This window comes from Phyllostomus discolor, chromosome 12, assembly GCF_004126475.2.
Source record: "Phyllostomus discolor isolate MPI-MPIP mPhyDis1 chromosome 12, mPhyDis1.pri.v3, whole genome shotgun sequence".
NCBI lineage: Eukaryota > Metazoa > Chordata > Mammalia > Chiroptera > Phyllostomidae > Phyllostomus > Phyllostomus discolor.
In genome coordinates, this window is record NC_040914.2 from 75817425 (window position 1) to 75836120 (window position 18696).

An 18696-nucleotide genomic window follows, 5' to 3' on the forward strand; every position below is an offset into this window, starting at 1 on the left:
AGGCTGTTGGCCAAAGTATCTGTACCACTTTACGTTCCCATTCAGCTTCTTTAAAAAAATTTTTTTTTATTGTTCAATTACATTTGTCCCCATTTTTCCTCCGTTGCTCTCCCCTGCCCTGCCCACACCCCCCACACTCATTGTCCTCCCCCTCATTGTCTTTGTCCATGAGTCCTTTATATATGTTCCTTGATGACCCTTCCCCTTCTTTTCCCTGGTATTCCCCTCCCCCCTTCCCTCTGGTCACTGTCAGTTTGTTCTTTATTTCCAAGTCTCTGGTTCTACTTTGCTCTCTTGTTTTGTTATTAGGTTCCACTTATAGATGAGATCAAATGGTGTTTGGCTTATACTGCCTGGCTTATTTCACTTAGCATAATGCTCTCCAGTTCCATCCATGCTGTCACAAAGGGTTGGAGTTCTTTCTTTGTGCTGTGTAGTATTCCATTGTGTAAAAAAACTATGTACCATAGTTTTTGATCCACTCATTTACTGATGGGCACTTAGGCTGTTTCTAGCATTTGGCTATTGTAAATAATGCTTCTATGACATTGGGGTGCATAGGTTCTTTTGAATTGGTGTTTCAGGGTTCTTAGGGTATAATCCCAACAGTGGAATTGCTGGGTCAAGAAGCAGTTCCATTTTAAGGTTTTTGAGGAAATTCCATACTGTTTTCCACAGTGGCTGCACCAGTCTGCAATCCCACCAACACTGTTAGGTCCCTTTTTCTCCACAACCTCGCCAGCACTTGTTGTTTGTTGATTTGTTTATGATGGCCATTCTGACCGGTGTGAGGTGGTATCTCATTGTGGTTTAATTTGCATCTCTCTGATGTCTAATGATGCTGAGCATCCTTTCATATGTCTCTGGGCCCTCTGTATGTCCTCCTTGAAGAAGTGTCTGTTCACGTCCTTTGCCCATTTATTAATTGGACTGTTTGTCTTTCTGGTGTGGAGTTGTGTGAGTTCTTTATATATTTAACAGATCAAACCCTTGTCCGAGGTATCATTGGCAAATATGTTTTCTCATACAATTGGTTCTCTTTTCATTTTGCTGCTGTTTTCTTTAGCCATGCAGAAGCCTTTTAATTTGATGTAGTCCCATTTGTTTATTCTTTCCTTTATGACCCTTGCTCTAGGGGACATATCGGTGACAATATTGATGCGTGGAATATCTGAAATTTTCCTGCCTATCTTTTCCTCTAGGACTTTTATGGTGTCATCACTTATATTTAAGTCTTTTATCCATTTTGAATTTATTTTTGTGTATGATGTAAGTTGGTGGTCAAGTTTCATTTTTTTGCACATAGGTGTCCAGATCTTCCAACACCATTTACTGAAGAAGCTATTTTTACTCCATTTTATGCTCCTGCCCCTATGTCAAATATTAATTGACCATAAGACTTGGGTTTGTTTCTGGGCTCTCTGTTCTGTTCCATTGATCTAAGTGTCTGTTCTTATGCCAGTACCAGGCTGTTTTGATTACAGTGGCCTTGTCATTAGTTTGATGTCAGTATTGTGATCCCTTCTACTTTGTTCTTCTTTCTCAAAATTGCTGAGGGTATTGGGGGTCATTTATGACCCCAAATAAATTTACCATATAAATTTTTAAAATATTTGTTCTATATCTGTGAAATATGTTATTGGTATTTTAATAGGGATTGCATTGAATCTATAAATTGCTTTGGGTAGTATGGACATTGTGATGATGTTAATTCTTCCACTCCATGAACATGGTACCTGCTTCCATTTGTTTGTGTCTTCCTTAGTGTTGTGTAGTTGTCTGAGTACAGGTCTTTTACCTCGTTGGTTAGGTTTATTACTGGGCACTTTATTTTTCTTGTTGCTATAGTAAATGGGATTTTCCCCTGATTTCTATTTCTGATATTTCATTGTTGGTGTACAGAAATGCCTTTGGTGTCTGACTTTGTATCCCGCTCTGGAAGCCAAGAAGTCCTTACCAGTCCTCCCTGTGGGGTTTGTTGCTAGTCGTTGGGAAAATCTGAACAGGATGGAGACAGCAATGACTTTGTGAGCGTACAGTCAGCCTGCAGGCACAGGAGCCACCCAGTGTCACCTCTGCAGGTGGTCCTGACACATTCTTGCCCCTCTCGCTCTCCCCCAAGCCCTGCTCTGCCTCTCTTTATAGTGTTGGTGTTCACGGAATGTCTTTGTTTCTCTGAAGCTCTGATCCAAGAGGTTCTTGTTCTCTATATATTGTCAGCCCCTGTCCTGTGGGAGGTTCGATATCTACATGGTAGTAGATATTGGTGGTAGAGAATAAACAAGTGTTTAGAGTAGGAGGTGTTTTCTCCACGCTGCAAGCCACTGAGGCTGGGGCAGGGCCGAGGGGCCTTGGGGAAGCTCGCAGCTGAGCCTTGACCAGTGATCGCACTCTAGGTCAGAGGTCCCTGGAAAGGAGGTGACGCTGCCTTCTTGCTGGACAAGCTGGCTCCCAGCCCCTCTTCCATTTTTCTCAGGACAGATTCTGGGGACACCTCCCTGAGGAGAGACAGAGACCTAGGGGGACCTCCATGAGGAGATGACAGGCACCTGGGGACCTCTGTGAGGCAAGAGCACACAGGGACCCGGCCCTCACTCATGGCAGCCACTCCAGTTTCCAAGGTCCAGTCACGGTCTTGCTGTGGCCTTGCGGGTTAGGAGCTGTCACCCTTTGTAGATGTGGAAACTGCGGGTCAGTCGCCCAGCCCCTCAGTTAATGGGGGAGCTGGGCTCGAACCAAAGGGTGTGGTGGGTGGCTTCCTCCATCAGTCCCTGTGCAACAGGAGCCCCATACAGAGGCCTCACCCCTCCCCTACGAAGTCATCCAGTCCAGCGCTGCAGAGACGGAGGCTGGTGGAGGTCTCACTGGGGCCCATGGACGGCCTTGGGGAAGTCTGGGGTCCCTGTGTATGGTTGGGGGTGGACATGCCTCTCCTCCTACAACTTTGGCTCATAAGTCCTATCGTCCTACTGCAAACCCTCCATCTTAATGCGGACCCTGGGCCTGCAGCCTGGGCCACCAGCAGCGGAGGGAAAAGAGAGGCCAGCGAGGGTGAGGCACCCCACAGAGTGTGAACGGGAGGCTGCCCCTCTGAAGTGAAGATGGAGGTGGGACCCGCCAGGCAGCTTCTCAGCAACAGGATTGATGGTCCTCAAAAGCAATGAAAAGGAAAGTGATTGTTGGCTCTGAAAAAGGAATCACCTGGGAGCTTCAGAACCTGCAGAGCTTCACCCCTGACTCACTGAGTCTGTGTCTCCGGGAGGCCTGGGCATCGGTGATCAGTTTGCCAAGTTCCCCAGGGGATGCTCATGGGACATCCTGTGTTCCGGACCCTGAGGGAGATCACAGTCACCTGGAAGGTGTGTGCCATGTCTGGCTGTCCACGCTCCCCCAGAGTTTGGTGGGCCTGGGTCCAGCCCGAGAATCTGCATTTTAGTAAATTCCCAGCTGGCGCTGGTGCTGCCCAGAGAACCACAGCACCGTGTTTGTGGGGAGCCCTCCATGGCCTCCCTCTGTGCCCATCCACTTATGAGAACCCAAGCCTGGGGGTAGATATTGTCATTGCCTCTGTTTCACAGAAGGGGACACTAAGGCACGGTGAAGTTAGGTCACTTGTGCAAGCTTTCACTCTGTTAACTGTCAGCCTGGCTCTCCATCCCCTTGCTGTCCTCCTCTCTTAAAGCTCACAGGGAAATAATTTTATCCCCATTTTGCAGATGGACAAAGCAAGGGTCAGAGAGGTCAGGGAGTCTGTCCGGGGTCGCAAGACCAGGACCTGAGCCCAGACCTGCCTGACTTCCAGCCACACCAGTGAAGGGTCCTTTCCTTCCTCCTCCCACACTCCCTACTGCCCCACCTCACTGGCATCTCTTAATCCCTGACTTCTAAGAGGCCAGTCTTCTGGGCCTCTGGCAGCTGGTAAGCCTCAGTGCCTGCTGGGTGACGGAGAGGGGAGTGTGGGTCCAGGGAAGGTGCCCCCAGGTGGCAGGATACAGAGTAGCACCCTCTCCGTGCTGCGGTTCTGTTGCTGCTTCCCCTGTTTACACAGAGGGAGGATGAGAGGGAGGGGCAGCAGGGAATGGACGAACCTGGGTTGGGGGGCACAGGTGGTCCCTGCTTGCTGCAGACAGGGGACTGGCCCTTGGGAGCTGCTCAGCCTGCACACCTGAGCTGCTCACCATCGGGAGGAGGCAGCGCTTGACATCAGCGGTATTAGCAGCAGCAGCAGCGGGCCTCCGCGGAATGAAACCCAGCATCCTGCCACGGCCCAGTTACCGGCCCCCAGTGCCGGGTGGGGAGCAGTGGAGAGTAATCATCCAGATGTGGGCTGGGGAATCAGATACTCCTAGCAGGGGTCGTAGCTTAGCCTCTTCCTCAGTATTACATCTTTGGGCAAGTGACAACCTCACCACATCTCTGTTTGCATCTGTAAAATGGGTACAGTAAATGGGTACAGTGAGATATAGAAAAATCCCCCCACAGGTTGTTGTAAGAGCCAAGTGAGGGGCTTATGGAAGCTCTTAGAGGGGACTCAGCAGACAGAGTTGGGGTGTCATTCCTATTGGCAGGTGGCTGAGGCTGCCCTCCCTGGTGAAGTCAGGGTGATGAGGTGGGCAGAGCCTGTCTCCTTAGGGAGTGTGGCTTGGAGGGAACAGTGTGGGACCAGCACACCTCCAGAAGAAGGGACACCTGACTGAGGTCTACGGACCAGCCTCTCTTCCCTAACTTGCACTGATCGGCCAACAGCATAGCTGTGGCCCCCCTCATGACAAGGACAAGGAGTCAGGAGGGGGCTCCCATGTCCCCACAGCCCCTGTTAGCCCTGGGGATGGCTAGGTGGGGAGGATCGGATCTCCACCTCTTCCTAGCATGTAGCCTCGGACAAATCACCTCAGCTCCCTGAGTCCACGTGCTGTTGTGAACGGTTAACACCTGGCACTATGTCCTGTGGGTTCAGCAAACGTCAGCTGACGTCGCCCTTCAGACACAGCGACCCGAGTTCCTGACCACAGGGTCCAGGAGGGTTGTCCAGGTGTCCCAAACTGAGAAGGCAGCCGACACAGGGAAGTTTTAAAGATGAATATTTGATTGAAACAACATTCTTTATTCTGAGAATAGACTCATTTTTATGTGAACACGACTTTCCCTTTATTCATAATTGCCCAAATCTGGAAGCAACAAAGATGCCCTCAGTAGGGGAGGCACGAGTCCAGGAAGGCACACAGGAAGCTTTAATGCAGGTCACTAGGTGAGCAAAGCCGGTCTGAAAAGGCTGCATGCTGTATGATTCCAACTCCGTGACATTTTGGAACAGGCAACGCCATGGCAACAGTAAAAAAATCAGTGGTGGCCAGGGGTTGGCGGGAGGAGGGGGCAGGATAGTGAAACTATGACACCACCATGGCGGGGACACATGGTCCTGCACTGTCCAAACCCATGAAATGTCCAGCAGCGAGAGCGAGCCCTCCCCTGCACCGTGGAGTCTGGCTCCCAGTGGGTCAGCACCGGCTCATCGGTGTGACGAGCCTGCACTAACGTGAGGCAGCAGAGAAGTGTGTCTAGTCGGGGGTGAGGAGGTGCATGGAAAAGCTCTATACTTTCCACTTGGTTTTTCTCTAAACCGAAACTGCTCTAAAAATAGTCTATTATTTTCAAAAAACAAAAAGCCCTTCCCATGATGAACGATTGGAGATTGGGATCTACCCGCAAGGCTGGAAGACCGTGCAGGTGGGCACCGGTGGGTGGGTCCTCGTGCTTTCCCAGTCCGTGAGGCCGAACACACCGCCTGTGCCCAAATGCCCTCTTACCTGGGTGGCAGGAAGGTGACCCTGCAGGCCGAGTTTGCCCCTCCCACTGGGGTCTGCTGGACTCTCAGCCCCTTCCCCACTCGACTCTGGGGTTGCTTCCTGGCTCGTCTGCCTGAGCTGCACTCGGCCTCTTGAGTGGCGTCTGACAGTCCCTCTCCTGCCTCCCATCTGCCCGCGTCAGAGGCCTCCTCTGGGAAGCTCCTCCCCACCGCGCCCCACAGGGGACCACTGACTGCCACTTCTGCCTCTCCCTTCTATTTTCCCCACCAGCCTTTTAAGTACCTAGGCTGAACATTCCTGGGGCCGTGGTCCTCCTGAAGGATCAGGGCTTTGTTTGGGGATGGGGGAGGGGGGCTAGGTTCGGATCCCCACCCCAAGAAGCACAAAGCCTCTCTGAGCCTTGGTGTCTGAAGCTGGAAAAGGGATAATATAAACCATTGTGAGAATTTTCTCATAAAGGTGTCTTCCCTCCCATCCCCCTTGAAATTTTTCCTCTGTAAAAGATACTGTGTGGCCATAGGTTAAGGTGTCAGTTAGTGCTAAGACCAAAATAGTGCTTAGAACAAAGAGCAGCAGGACCCTGGCCCCTCCCTCTGCTGTGGTCTGAGCTGCACTTCGAACTCTGTCAGCTGCCTCTTCAGAGACTTGCCTCCGAGTTGCTATGTGCATGCTCTCACTGCTTTCTCGGTTCCTAACCACTTTTAGCCATTGTCTGTTGACTTCCTACTGTTGTTCCTGAAGATTTTCAGTCTTTCAGAATCCTCGCCCTCGTACCTTCCCTAGCCACTCCAGTGTTCTGTCACAGGACCTTTGTTAACCATGGTCAGTTTTTCATTATTAAAAGACTAAGTATTGCTTACTGTGTAGCCAAGCAATGCACTCCGATTCTTTTCACACACAACTTGATTTAGTAGTTGCCTCATTTTTGCAATTGCAGAGTTTTTTTTAAATCACTGGTTGGTTCCCCCCCCCCCCTTGCAAATGCTCAGGAAAATACAATGCAGCTTTTCACATGAACAAACTCTACAGATAATATATATACACAAATATACATACTTTTTACATATTTATATATTTTCATGTATTGCTTTCTGTAAGTCATATATACTTATGGGGATATATACATATATACAGCCCCAGTCACACTAACCCCCTTTCTTCCTGGAAATTTTCTTCACCTTTGCTGGGTTGGATCTCCCCTGTCTCTTCCTCTTTCTTGGTTTACTCCCTCATTTTTGGTGGAGTGCATCCTGCAGTAGCTTCCTGAGAAAGGATGCATGGAAGATCCAGTTTTGATGATTTGATGATTGATAAATTGGTTGTGCATAGCATTCTAGATTGATAATTACTTTTGTTCAGAATTCGGTGGTGGGGGTGGGACAGTTCCCCACTGACTTCCAGGTTTTGGTGTTGCTGTTGAGAAGTGTCTCATGCTGTTCTGATTCTCGGTCTTGCATACGCAATCTGTTTTTCTTTTTCTCTGGGAGCATTTTGGATCGTTCTTAGTGGATTTCTAAACTTTCACAATGCCGTGTCTCAGTCTGAGTCCTTTTCCTTTATTGTACAAGGTGTCCGTGAGCCCATTCAGCCCGCACACTCATGTGCTTCATTTCTGGGACTCTCCTTTATTTTACACCTTCGGTGATTTTTTCCATTGATCCCTGGAACTCCTAATACATGGGTTTGGGGTCTTGTGGATGACTATAATCTTCTCAGTATCCCGTATTACTTTGCCTACCTCTTTGTTCCAATTTATTGAAAGATTTTCTTGAACTTATCTTCCAACTCATTCACCAAAATTGTGATTTTGGCCACTCATACTTTTAATTTACAGGAGCTCTTTCTTTTTGTCTGATATTTTTTTAAATTGCATTTGATTCTCATTTTGTGGATATAGTAACTGATGTGAAGATGTAATTTCTGGCTTCTCTGATGTCTTCTTCCGCACTTTGCATTTTTCATAACTCCCCCAGATTCTTTTCCCACTTGTTTGTGTGTTTTGGTCTCTGTCTTCCCTGTGGGAGGCTTTCTCCAAATGTCTGGTGACCCCTGGCTGTTCGTCTATCAGAGTCAGGGACCAGAAAGCCTATTGGAGGTTCTGTGTGTGGAGCCTTCACTGCTGGCCCAGTTCAGTCTCTCCCGAGGAATCCTCCTCTCCCGCCTGGGCGCAGTGATTCCAGGTGGGCGGGCTGGGCAGCAGCCAGTCTCTGCCCGGAATGAGGGCTTCCTCCCACTGGTGCTGGGTCTGGTCTCTGCCTCCCCCCACCCCCCTCTCTGCCTGGTGGCCCCTCAGGCATAATCCTCTGGTTCTATAATATTTCTCCAGAAACTTCTCGTCCTGTGTCCTGTAGGAAGAGAGACAGCTCTCATTTTAAAATGTATTATTTATATGTTCTCAGCACTAGGACTTTCATCCTTTCTCGGGGTTTGTCCTCCTAACTTTTACTTCTTACTTCTATAGTTACCTCAGCTGCCTAGAGACTGAGAGTCCTGTCACAGTTTTCTAGGGCTGCCGTAGCAGAAGATCACAGACTGGGCACTGAACCAACAGGCATTTATCAGCTCACATCCATGGAGGCGGGAAGGCCACGGCCTGGTGCCGGCAGAGCCGGGTTCTGCTGAGGCCTCTCTCCCTGGCCTGCCAGTGGCCGCCCTCTCACTGCCTCCGCACCTGGTGTCACTGCCTCCTCCTGCAGGATCATCGGTCCTGTTGAATTATGGCCCACCCAAATGGTCTCTTTTTAAAATTGTGGTAAGGTGCACATAACAAAATTTATCTCCTTAGTCATTTTTAAACGTCTAGTTCAGTGGTATTAAATACCTTCAGAATGTTGGGCGGCCATCACCCCCATCCATCTCCAGAAAGCTTTTCATTCTGTGGAATTGCAACTCTGTCCCCATTAAACACTAACCCCTCCCCTCCCCTAACCCCAGGCACCGTCTCCCTACTCACTGTACTGTTCTAAGCATCTCCCCTAAGTGGGGTCATGCAGTAATTGTCTGTTTGTATCTTGCTTATTTTTCTTAGTGTGATGTCCTCAAGATCCATTTGTGCTGTAGTGTGTGAAGGAATTTCCTTCCTTTTGAAGTCTGAGGTATAGTCAATGGTATGGATGGACACATTTGCTTCATCCCTTTATCCTTCTACGAACACTGGGGCTGCTTGCACTTCCTGGCCATTGTGTGTGTGTGTGCATATACCTGCTTTCGGTTCTTTTGGGTGTGTGCCCAGAAGTGGAATTGCTGGGTCATATGGTAATTCTGTGCTTCATTTCTCGAGGAGCTGCCAGACTTGCCCACAGTACATGAGGCTTCCTGTTTCTCCGCATCCTCTCCAGCATTTGCTGTTTTCTGGTGTTTTTGCTGGTTTTTGTGATAGCAGCCATTCTAGTGGGTGCACGGTGGGACTCAGTGTGGTTTTAGTTTGCATTTCTCTCACGATCAGTGATACTGAGCATCTTTTCGTGTGCTCATTGCCTGACAACCTCTTTTATCTTAATTATCTCCTTAAACTCCATGTCTCCGAGAACAGCCACATTTCTCAGGCTCCAGGGGTTAGCACTTCAATGTACAGATTTGGGGGGAGCATAGTTCATCCCTAACAAACTCTGTGAGCTATAACTCTTCAGAGCCCAGCTAAAATGGGTTTTTAAGTGTGATAGTTGTGGTGCTGTTAGTGATGTGGGGGGGGGAGAATCTTTTCTGAGGGCAGTTTACCAAAAACCTTTTGAAAGACCTTCCTTTTAACCAAGGCATTTCATCCTAGCACTTCATCCTACGGATGTAACTTACACGGCATCAAAGATCAGCTGTCACAGGTCAGAACTATTCCAGTGTCCTGCAGAACAGGGTGGGCCTGTCATTTACGTGACTGCGCAGGACACACGTGTTGTACTAGTGGCGGCCATTATTAATGATGTAGGAAAGGTGGAGATGGCTTCAGGATACAGTATGAACTCAGGAAGTTTCCAGAACATTGTGCACCCACCTGCGCCATGATGCTGCTGCCCTGGCCCATGAGCTGGGTGACCTTGAACTAGTCTTCACCTCCAGATCTTCCTTTTCTACGTCCCTAAGACCCAGGGATGCCCTGATGAGGAGACCCCCCTGGGGGCTGTGACAGTTACAGGTCACCTGGCCATCTCTGGCCATCCCGATTCAGTAGGTCAGAGTTGGGGCCTGGGAATGTGTGTTTTTCTCCCCTTCTCACTTTTTTAAGAAATAGAAACACAACCAGTTGCTTTCATCCTATCTTCAGGGAGGCAGTAACTTCCTCATGGTCATTTCACAGCCCTGCCCGGCCTGGAGATGCTGGCTTGGCCCTTGCGGTGTGAAACGGCTGTGGTGGTCTTTTTAACTCTGGACAAAGTGTGTTCTGACATGTGTGTCCACAAACTCGGGAAAAATCACTTCCTGGTTGAAATGCGAAGCAGAAAAAATAACGGAGTGTTGTTTGGTGCGTCCCCACGATGGTCAGGTGTCCCCTCTGACCACTGTCTGGGGTCTGGAACAGATGAGATGGGGAGGCGGGGGCACAGGAAGCTTGGTCACCTGTGAAAAGGGGGGCCTGGAGCTTTGTAGATGCCGTTGTTACCCTCAGGGAGATGCCCTGGGGTTCTCACAGCCCAGTCTAATACGTGCCTAGAGCCTGGTGCTGCGAGAGGACCGGGGGTCATTTCATCAGGCCAGCAATCTCCAAGCTGATGCTGTCCCAGCTCTGGAGGCCGGCGCATAGTGAGACTGCATATACCACGAGGCTGGTCCTCTGGGCCTGTGCTTAAGGCTTCAGAACTTCAGCTGGTGGTGGGGGCTGCAGAGGAGGAGAATAAGAATGTGTGAGGCTGGATCTTAGCTGGCCGAGCAGCGTGGGCCAAGCTGGCCAGGCTGTGCTGCAGCCCAGGGCTTTGGTTCTTAAATCCGGACCCAGATGTTTCTTGAACCAGACAACATTGGTGCCCACACAAGCCGGGTGCTGTGCCTGGTGCTGGAGTGAAACTCGAAGTGGGGTCCCCAGAGTACAGTGTCAGCCTCACCTGGGAGCTCATTAGGAATGCAGATGCTGGGGGACACCCACCCTGTGGGGTCATGAACTTGGGTTTTAACTCACCTCCTGGGGGATGCTGAAGCTGTGCAAGTGTGAGGCCCACTGGTGGTCTCGTCTCATGCGTTCTTCCTCACTATCTAGATCATTCTAGTAGGTATTTGACAGGCGAGGTTTAGGGAGGTTTGTTTTCTCACCTGAGACCACTCAGATCTCCTGCCCAGGTCTGGGCAGCAGGGACCTCCACCCATACCCTCCTCAGTGAGAGGGAAAGAGAGAGAGAGAAATAACGTGAGAGAGCAGGCCAGCGAGGGTGGGCACAGATGCCCTGGAGCCTCCCTTTGGGCGGAGCCACCTCCTCGCCCGACTGCGTGGTGTTCTCTCTCCTGCTCTTTACCGCCCTTGGCAGTGGGGCCCTGAAGCTGAGCTGCCCGGGGCAGTCATAGCAGAGTTGACGTGGAGAGTGCTTCTGTAAGTCCAAATCCACATTCTTATTGACATCAGTTAGAAAATCAGAGATATGTTCCCACCGAGGGCAAAAATGAAGACACAAGAAGGCTGCAAACTCTGGGCACAATAGGCTTAGCCACCCTGTCACGCCCAGTGCTTAAAGTGCACACGGTACAGAAAGGGAGCCCAGCACGTGGGTGCGGTTACCGCCGCCATTACACAGCCGAACAAACCGATGTTGGAGACTGAAGTGAGGACCCTCAGGTGGTGGGCTGCGCTCTTCCAGAGCTCCAGCACCTCTGGGTGCACCACCCCAGCAAGAGTTGATCAGCTCTTCTCTTGTCTTGTTTTGAGAATTTGAAATTATATATACATGTTTTTTTACTGTGCTTTCATTTCTCTGCTACCAATCACTATATCTTTAAAAAATGATATGAAATCTTCATATGTAAAATTAGCCATTTTAAAGTGAACAGTTCAGTGGCATCTAATGCATTTACAGTGTTGTGCAAATACCACCTCTTGTGCCACGCCATTCTCATCACCCCAAAAGGAACCCCATCTCCGTTCCCCGCCCCCAGCAGACCCTCCGGTCTGCTTCCTGTCTGTGTGGATTTGCCTGTTCAAGACACGAAGTGCTGTAAGGTCCTTTCTCCTCACTGGTCAGCCTTGTCTGGGCCCAGGACGTGCCCTGCACGCACACTTTCACCCTTCCCAGGGCTAGCTAATCCGTCCAAGGGTCTCCAGAGTCACAGAATTCAGGAATAAGTTGCTTAGTGCTTGCCCTCACTTCACTGATCTGAAAACTGAGACTCATAGAGGCTGCGGTTTGTCCTGGTCACTCAGCTCCTCAAGGACATGGTTGGGTGGCTCGTGGAAGGCCAGGGTGACATGAGCAGGGAACTCTGGGTGAGAACGAGGGACAGCCCGAAGCCCAGATCTGGAACCATTGCTCTGGCTGCTCTGCCACTCAGCACGAGCTGATGTTTGCCTTCGGTCTTTTGTTAGATTCCCTCTGTGTGTTTCTGTCTGGGGGCCGGGGGGACAGTAATAGTGATGTCCAGCTCATGGCGTGGACTGAGAGTGAGGCGCTGTTTGCTCCTGAGGTTTTGATGATGATGATGATTAATAATTGTTAGCTGACTGTTAATGACCAGCCAGCACTTTACATGGATTCCCTACCTCATTTTGTCCACACAGCCACCTTCCTCCACTTTACAGATGAGGAAACTGAGGCACGGAGAAGTTACAGCACTTTCCTAAGGTCACAGATCCAGGATGTGTGGGGTTGGGGTCCAGACCCTGCTTCTCAGTCCTCCACGAGCCCCTGCACCTCACAGCCTCCCCGGGCCGTGCGTGAACCCCCTGTGGCCACCTTCACTTCTTCTTTGTGGCAAAATATACATAACGTGAAATTTACCATTTTCACTTTTTAAGTACTGTTCAGTGGCATTAAATACACTCACGGTGTTGTGCAGCCTCCCCGCCACCCATCTCCAGGACTTTCCCACCTTCCCAAACTGAAACTCTGCCCCCTCTAAACACTGTCCCTGCAGCCCTCTCCCCCTGTGCCTGGTACCGGCCCTTCCCCTCCTGTCTCTATGAATTTGACTCCTCTAGCGGCCTCATGTGAATAGAATCGTGCAGTATTTGTCTTTTTGTGACTGGCTTATCTCACTGAGCATAGTGTCCTCAAGGTTCATCCATGTTGTAGCCTGGGTCAGAATTTCCTTCCTCTTTAAGGCTGAATAATGCTCCATTGTGTGGAGAGGCCCCATTTGTTTGTCCACTGTGCCTTCGCTCTTTAACCCTCATTCCGTCCTTATCTGTAAGCCCTGCCTCCTTGAGAGGAAGCAGAGGTGCTGGGGGCAGGGTGGATCATCTCCTTCCTTTGCAGGGACCCTGTTTGGGAGGGGCCTGCCTAGCACCCCTGTCTCAGCAAAACCCTCGGTGTCATATTAGGAGGTCCCAGCTGGGGTGACCATATTCAGCAAAAATCCTAGGGTGCCCAGCTACATTTGAAGTTCAGATCACCAGTCTGATCTTCTCTAGTCTAAGTATGTTAGACATGCAGTGTCCCCTAAAAAGTTATTTGTTGTTCACGTGAAACTCATATTTAACTGGGCATCCCGTATTTTATCTGGCAGCCCCATCCCAGCTCACAAGTAGAAGGGGCAGTAAGCCAGGGGTGAGCTTAGGAGGCGAGAGTCCTTACAATGGTAGCCCCCCACTGGCTGGAGGGGGGCTACAGGAAGACCACCATCCATTCAGCAGTCTGGCCTTGTTAAAGGGCCAGGTTCCCACAGGCCACCTCATGCCCAGGCAGGGCAGAAGCCACCGGGCTGCAGAGCCAGGTCCCAGGATCCTTCTCATAACCTCGGACTGGGGCAAGCCTTTGGAGCCTCTGCCCAGCAGGGGCCATGCTGGGATGCTGAGCAGCACAAAATCAGCCACTGCCTTTGCCTGCTGACTATCCTTTCCTGGCAGTCAGACTGGCTGATTGTGGGATGGTGGTGCAGGTAGGGGGCGCTGTGGGGCATGCAGGTGTAAAGCCTTCTTGGGGAGGAGGTGCCCACTGCTGCAGAGGCAGGAAAGCCCTTGGTCGGGGCAGGGGTGGGAAGAGGGAATTGGGTGCTGGGCATTTCCCCCCAGTTGGGGGTAGCTTCCTGTGTGGATGGCAGCGGACCTCCTCCTTACCTTAGCTGCCTCATCCTGTACCTCCAGCCCCAGCTTTCAGAGTTGAGGAGTCCGACCCCTCACCTCAGGGTGGGGTGAATTCCATTCAGCTCCCCATACCATCATGCTGAGGCAGGGGTCCAGCTGAGACCACCTCCTTTTGGCTCCTCCCTGCCCTTCCAACCCCCCTGTGCCCCCACCCCCAACGAATGATGTTCACAGGTTCCAGGCTGCACTCCTAGAAAGCACCTGGGTCGTGCATCACTTTTGAAATCCCACAAACTGAAAGGTCGCCAGTTTAATTCCCAGTCAGGGCCCATCCATGCCTGGGTTGTGGGCCAGATCCCTGGCTGGGGGCATGCGAGGGACAACTGATGGACATTTCTTTCTCACATCGATATTTCTCACCTTCTTGTTCTCCCTCCCTTCCCCTCTCTCTAAAAATAAATAAATAAATAAATAAATAAATAAATAAATAAATAAAATCTTTTAAAAAATGTACAAGCTACTTTCTGCTGGAGCAGAGGGTGCTCCAGTCTTTGTGTGGGGCCCTGGCCAATTCCGGGCTGTTTGCACATCCTCCCCTGAGGGCTGGGCTCATGTTGCATAGAGAATGGGTATCTAGAACACAAGGCCCATTCCCCCTGGAGCATGTAATCTGAGTGAGCAGGGAAAATGCACTCAGCAAACGTGGAAGAGCCCAGGCACTCTCCTGAGTCTGTCCACGCAGTGTTGGACAAACGCCCCGAGGCTATGTGTGCTGGCGGGGGCGGGGGGCGGGGGAACACTGTGGGTTGGAGTGTTCCATCAGGCTGTGTTGAGAAGGGGATGCAAGCTGGGCTGGGTTGGGTGTGATTTGAATGGTAGGGTGGGGATTTTGAGTATGGACAGGCTGTGTGGGCGAGGTCTCAGAGACAGAAAAGTCCATGAGTGGCCAGGACCAGTTCTGACTTGGGGGTGATGGCAGTGTGGAGTGGTGACAAGCCAGTGACAGGTCATGTGGGGCCATGTATTAGGATTCTACACTGAGTTTGGATTTCACCTCCAGTGCAGGGCACATAAATAAAGGAGATGGCCTGGGTGGGAGACAGTAGGGAGTAGTGGGGGGTGGGGCAGACTGGAAGGGGTGTGCCTGTCTAGAGGAGGCAACTACTACTGCACTCCAGTCTGTTTTGCTCCCTGAAATTAAAGACCCAAGGTTGCCAGACCTTGTACTTTTTAGGAGAAACAAGAGAATTGAACTTTTCTGTGAACTCTCTTGACTTTGAAATGTTGGCTATTAATTTCAATTTTTTTAATAAAAATGCTGTGTGGGACCATTAAAACCGGTATAGGGGCAAGTTTTAGCCTCTGAGCCTCTGGCTTGCAACCCCCACTACGGTGGGCTGGAAGAGTGATGGGACATACTCCACCCCCGTTCTCACCCCAAAGCCCTTCCCAGGTGGAGTGAGGGGTCCTCTCATGGGTGCCTTGCTGAGGCCTGGTAATAATTCTAATAATAAGTAGGAGAGATGCAGATTGAGGTTTACTTCATGTATGGCACCATGCTGAGGGTCCTTGAATTCTTACAACGACTTATGGCATGAGGAACTTTAGACTCCTCCTATTACAGATGGAGAAACTGAGGGTCAGAGAGGTCCAGGAGCTAGCCTAAAGTCACAGAGAAAATAAGCAGAGCAAGAATATGAGCCCAGTTTGGCTCACTTTTCTTTTTCTTTTATTATGCTAAGATATAGATAACATAAAATATACCATTTTAATCATGCTTTAAAGTAGATTTCATTGGTTATGCTATTACAGTTGTCACAGTTTTTCCCTCTTTGCCTCCCTCCTCCCGGTAATCCCCTTCCCTCCAGCAATCTCCCTGCTTAGTTCATGTCCATGGGTCACATGTGGGAGTTCCTTGGCTTCTCCATTTCCTAGTGTTCTTAACCTCCCCCTGTCTGTTTTGCCCTACCAATTATGCTTCATAATCCCTGCCCATTTCCCCCATTCTCCCCCTTCTCCCTCCCAGCTGGTAACCCTCCAAATGATCTCCATACCTATGATTCTGTTCCTGTTCTGGTTGTTTGCTTAGTTTTTTTTGGTTTTGTTTTTAGATTCAGTTGTTTATCATTGTGAATTTGTTGCCTTTTTAATGTTTACGGTTTTGATCTTTTTTTCTTAAATAAGTCCCTTTAACGTTTCATGTAATAATGGCTCAGTGATGATGAATTCCTTCAGCTTTACCTTGTCTGGGAAGCACTTTATCTGCCCTTTCATTCTAAATTAAAGGTTTGCTGGACAGAGTAATCTAGATTGTAGGTCCTTGCTGTTCATTTCTTTGAATACTTCTTGCCAGCCCCTCCTTGCCTGCAAAGTTTCTTTTGAGAAATCAGCTGATAGTCATATGGGAACTCCCTCGTAGGTAACTGCTTTTCTCTTGGCGCCTTTAAAATTCTCTCTTTATCTTTAACCTTTGGCATTTTAATTATGATATATCTTGTGTGTCCCTCTTTGGGTCCAACTTGTTTGAGACTCTCTGGTCTACAGGTCTATTTCCTTCACCAAATTAGGAAAGTTTTCTTTTATTATTTTTTCAAATAAGTTTTCAATTTCTTGCTCTTCCTCTTCTCCTTCTGGCACCCTTATGATTCAGATGTTGGTACTTTTAAAGTTGTCCCAGAGGTTCCTAAGCCTCTCCTCGTTTTTTGTTCTTGTTGAATGTTACTTCTTTCTGTTCTTGTTGAATGTTTATTTCTTCCTTTTGTTCCAGATCGTTGATTTGAATCCAGGCTTCCTTCCTTTTATTGTTAGTTCCCTATGGATTTTTCTTTATTTCACTTACTGTAACCTTCATTTCTTCCTTTATTTTGTTGTTGTACTCAGTTAGTTCTCTGAACATCCTGATTCACCAGTGTTTTGAACTCGACATCTGATAGGTTGCTTATCTCCATTTTGTTTAGTTCTTTTTCTGGGGTTTTCTTCTGTGCTTTCATTTGGGCCATATTTCTTTGCCTCCACAATTTGGCAGCCTCCCTGTGTTCTTTGTATTAGGTGGAGGTACATTGACTTCCTGTCTGAGTAGTGTGGCTTTTGTAAAAAAAAGGCACCTGTAAATCGTGTGGGGCAGAGCCCTAGGCAATAGCCATGTCAGGGCAACCCGCTTCACCGCTTCGTGGCTGTGTGTGGGGAGGGGCGCTCAGAGAGGGGACAGTGCTTGGCTTCTGGAGTTTTGCCTGGCACTAGCCCCATTTCCAGTCAATTCACCCACTTTCCATATGCAATTGATAGCCTTCCAGCTGCTGCCCTGGGGTTTGCATATGGTTTAAGTCTGTGCGGGCCCTTAAAGCAATGAAAATCCAGCAGTTTCTTCTGTTGCCCCAACCCCCACTGGTTTTTATAGCCAGAGGTAATGGTGATTTTCTTTTTCCAGTGCTGGGTCCCTGGGCTCTGTGGTCCAGGCTGGGGCTGGGATTGCTCGCTCCAAGGTATCCCTCCTGATTTTTATCTACCACACGTGAATGTGGGGCTGTCCATTCCACCACCTTTCCACACCATCTCTGTGACTCCACCTACCTACCCATCTGGATGAATGTGGCTTCTTTAAGTCCTTGGTTGTCAGACTTCCATACATCTCGATTTTCAGACAGTTCTGAGTGTTATTTGTTTTTGAGATCTGGTTATAATTCTTTCTATGTTTGCAAAAGGAGGTGAAGCTTGTTTACTACCTATGCCTCTACCTTGACCAGAAGTTCCCCATTTTAATCACTTTTAAGAGCACAGTCCAGAAGCATTAATTACATTCACTGTTATGCAACCATCACCTATGTTTTCAAAACTTTTCCATCACCTGAAACAGAAACTCTGTTTCCATTAAACAACTCCCCATTTCCCCTCCCCCAGCCCCTGGCAATCACCATTCCATTTTCTGTCTTTATGAATTTAACTACTCGATGTAATAATAAATGTAATCATTTAGGTTTTCACTCAGCATAGTGTCCTCAAGGTTCATCCATGTTGTAGCATATGCCAAAAATTTTTCCTTTTTAGGGGTGAATAACATTCCACACCACAGATAGACCCCACTTTGTTCATTCATTCATGGGTCAGTGGGTGTGTGGGTTGTTTCTGCCTGCTGGCTGCTGTGAATAGTGCTGCTATGAATGTGACAAATATCTCTTCAAGTCCTCACTTTTCACTCTTCTGGACATATCAGGTCTGCCAATTTCAATGCCTTAAGGTCTCCAAGCACGTAGGTCCCCGTGCAGTTAAAGGTGTCCCCAACAAGTGCTCTTCTAAACTCTTTTTGGATGCCTCTGGCAATGGGCAAGTTGCTACCTGCAAAGCAGCCTCTTCAGTACTCAGTCTGTAGCCCAGATCTGTGTCCCTGTAGCTGCTGATATGCTTCTTCTTTCTTCTCCCAGTCTATTCCGGGGTGGCCTTCTGCCTGTGCACGGGGGAGCTCTCCAGTTCACTCTTGACTCTGTGCTCCTGTCTACACATCACAGACTATGAGGCCTCTCTTCCCCCCCCAACTTCTAGGGAGAGAACAAAATGCAACTGTGGGAAGCAGCATGGACATGTCTTTAAAAACAACCATTGGTGATACAAATCGTAAAAATGCACCATGGCCTGTCAGCCTCACTGTTAGCCTCACCAAGCTGTCCCAAGACAGAGAGGACCGTGAAGGCTCCGTCCACTGTGTAAGGTGCCCTTCCTCCATCACTGTCTTGGGAGCTC

At 49.2% G+C, this 18696-nt stretch overlaps 1 protein-coding gene across 1 annotated transcript in view; it reads left to right on the forward strand.

Annotated features, from left to right (window-relative positions):
* The window catches only part of JPH3 (junctophilin 3), a 95102-nt gene that overhangs the window by 18561 nt on the left and 57845 nt on the right, over window positions 1–18696 (forward strand). The gene's annotated exons all lie outside the window — the stretch shown is intronic.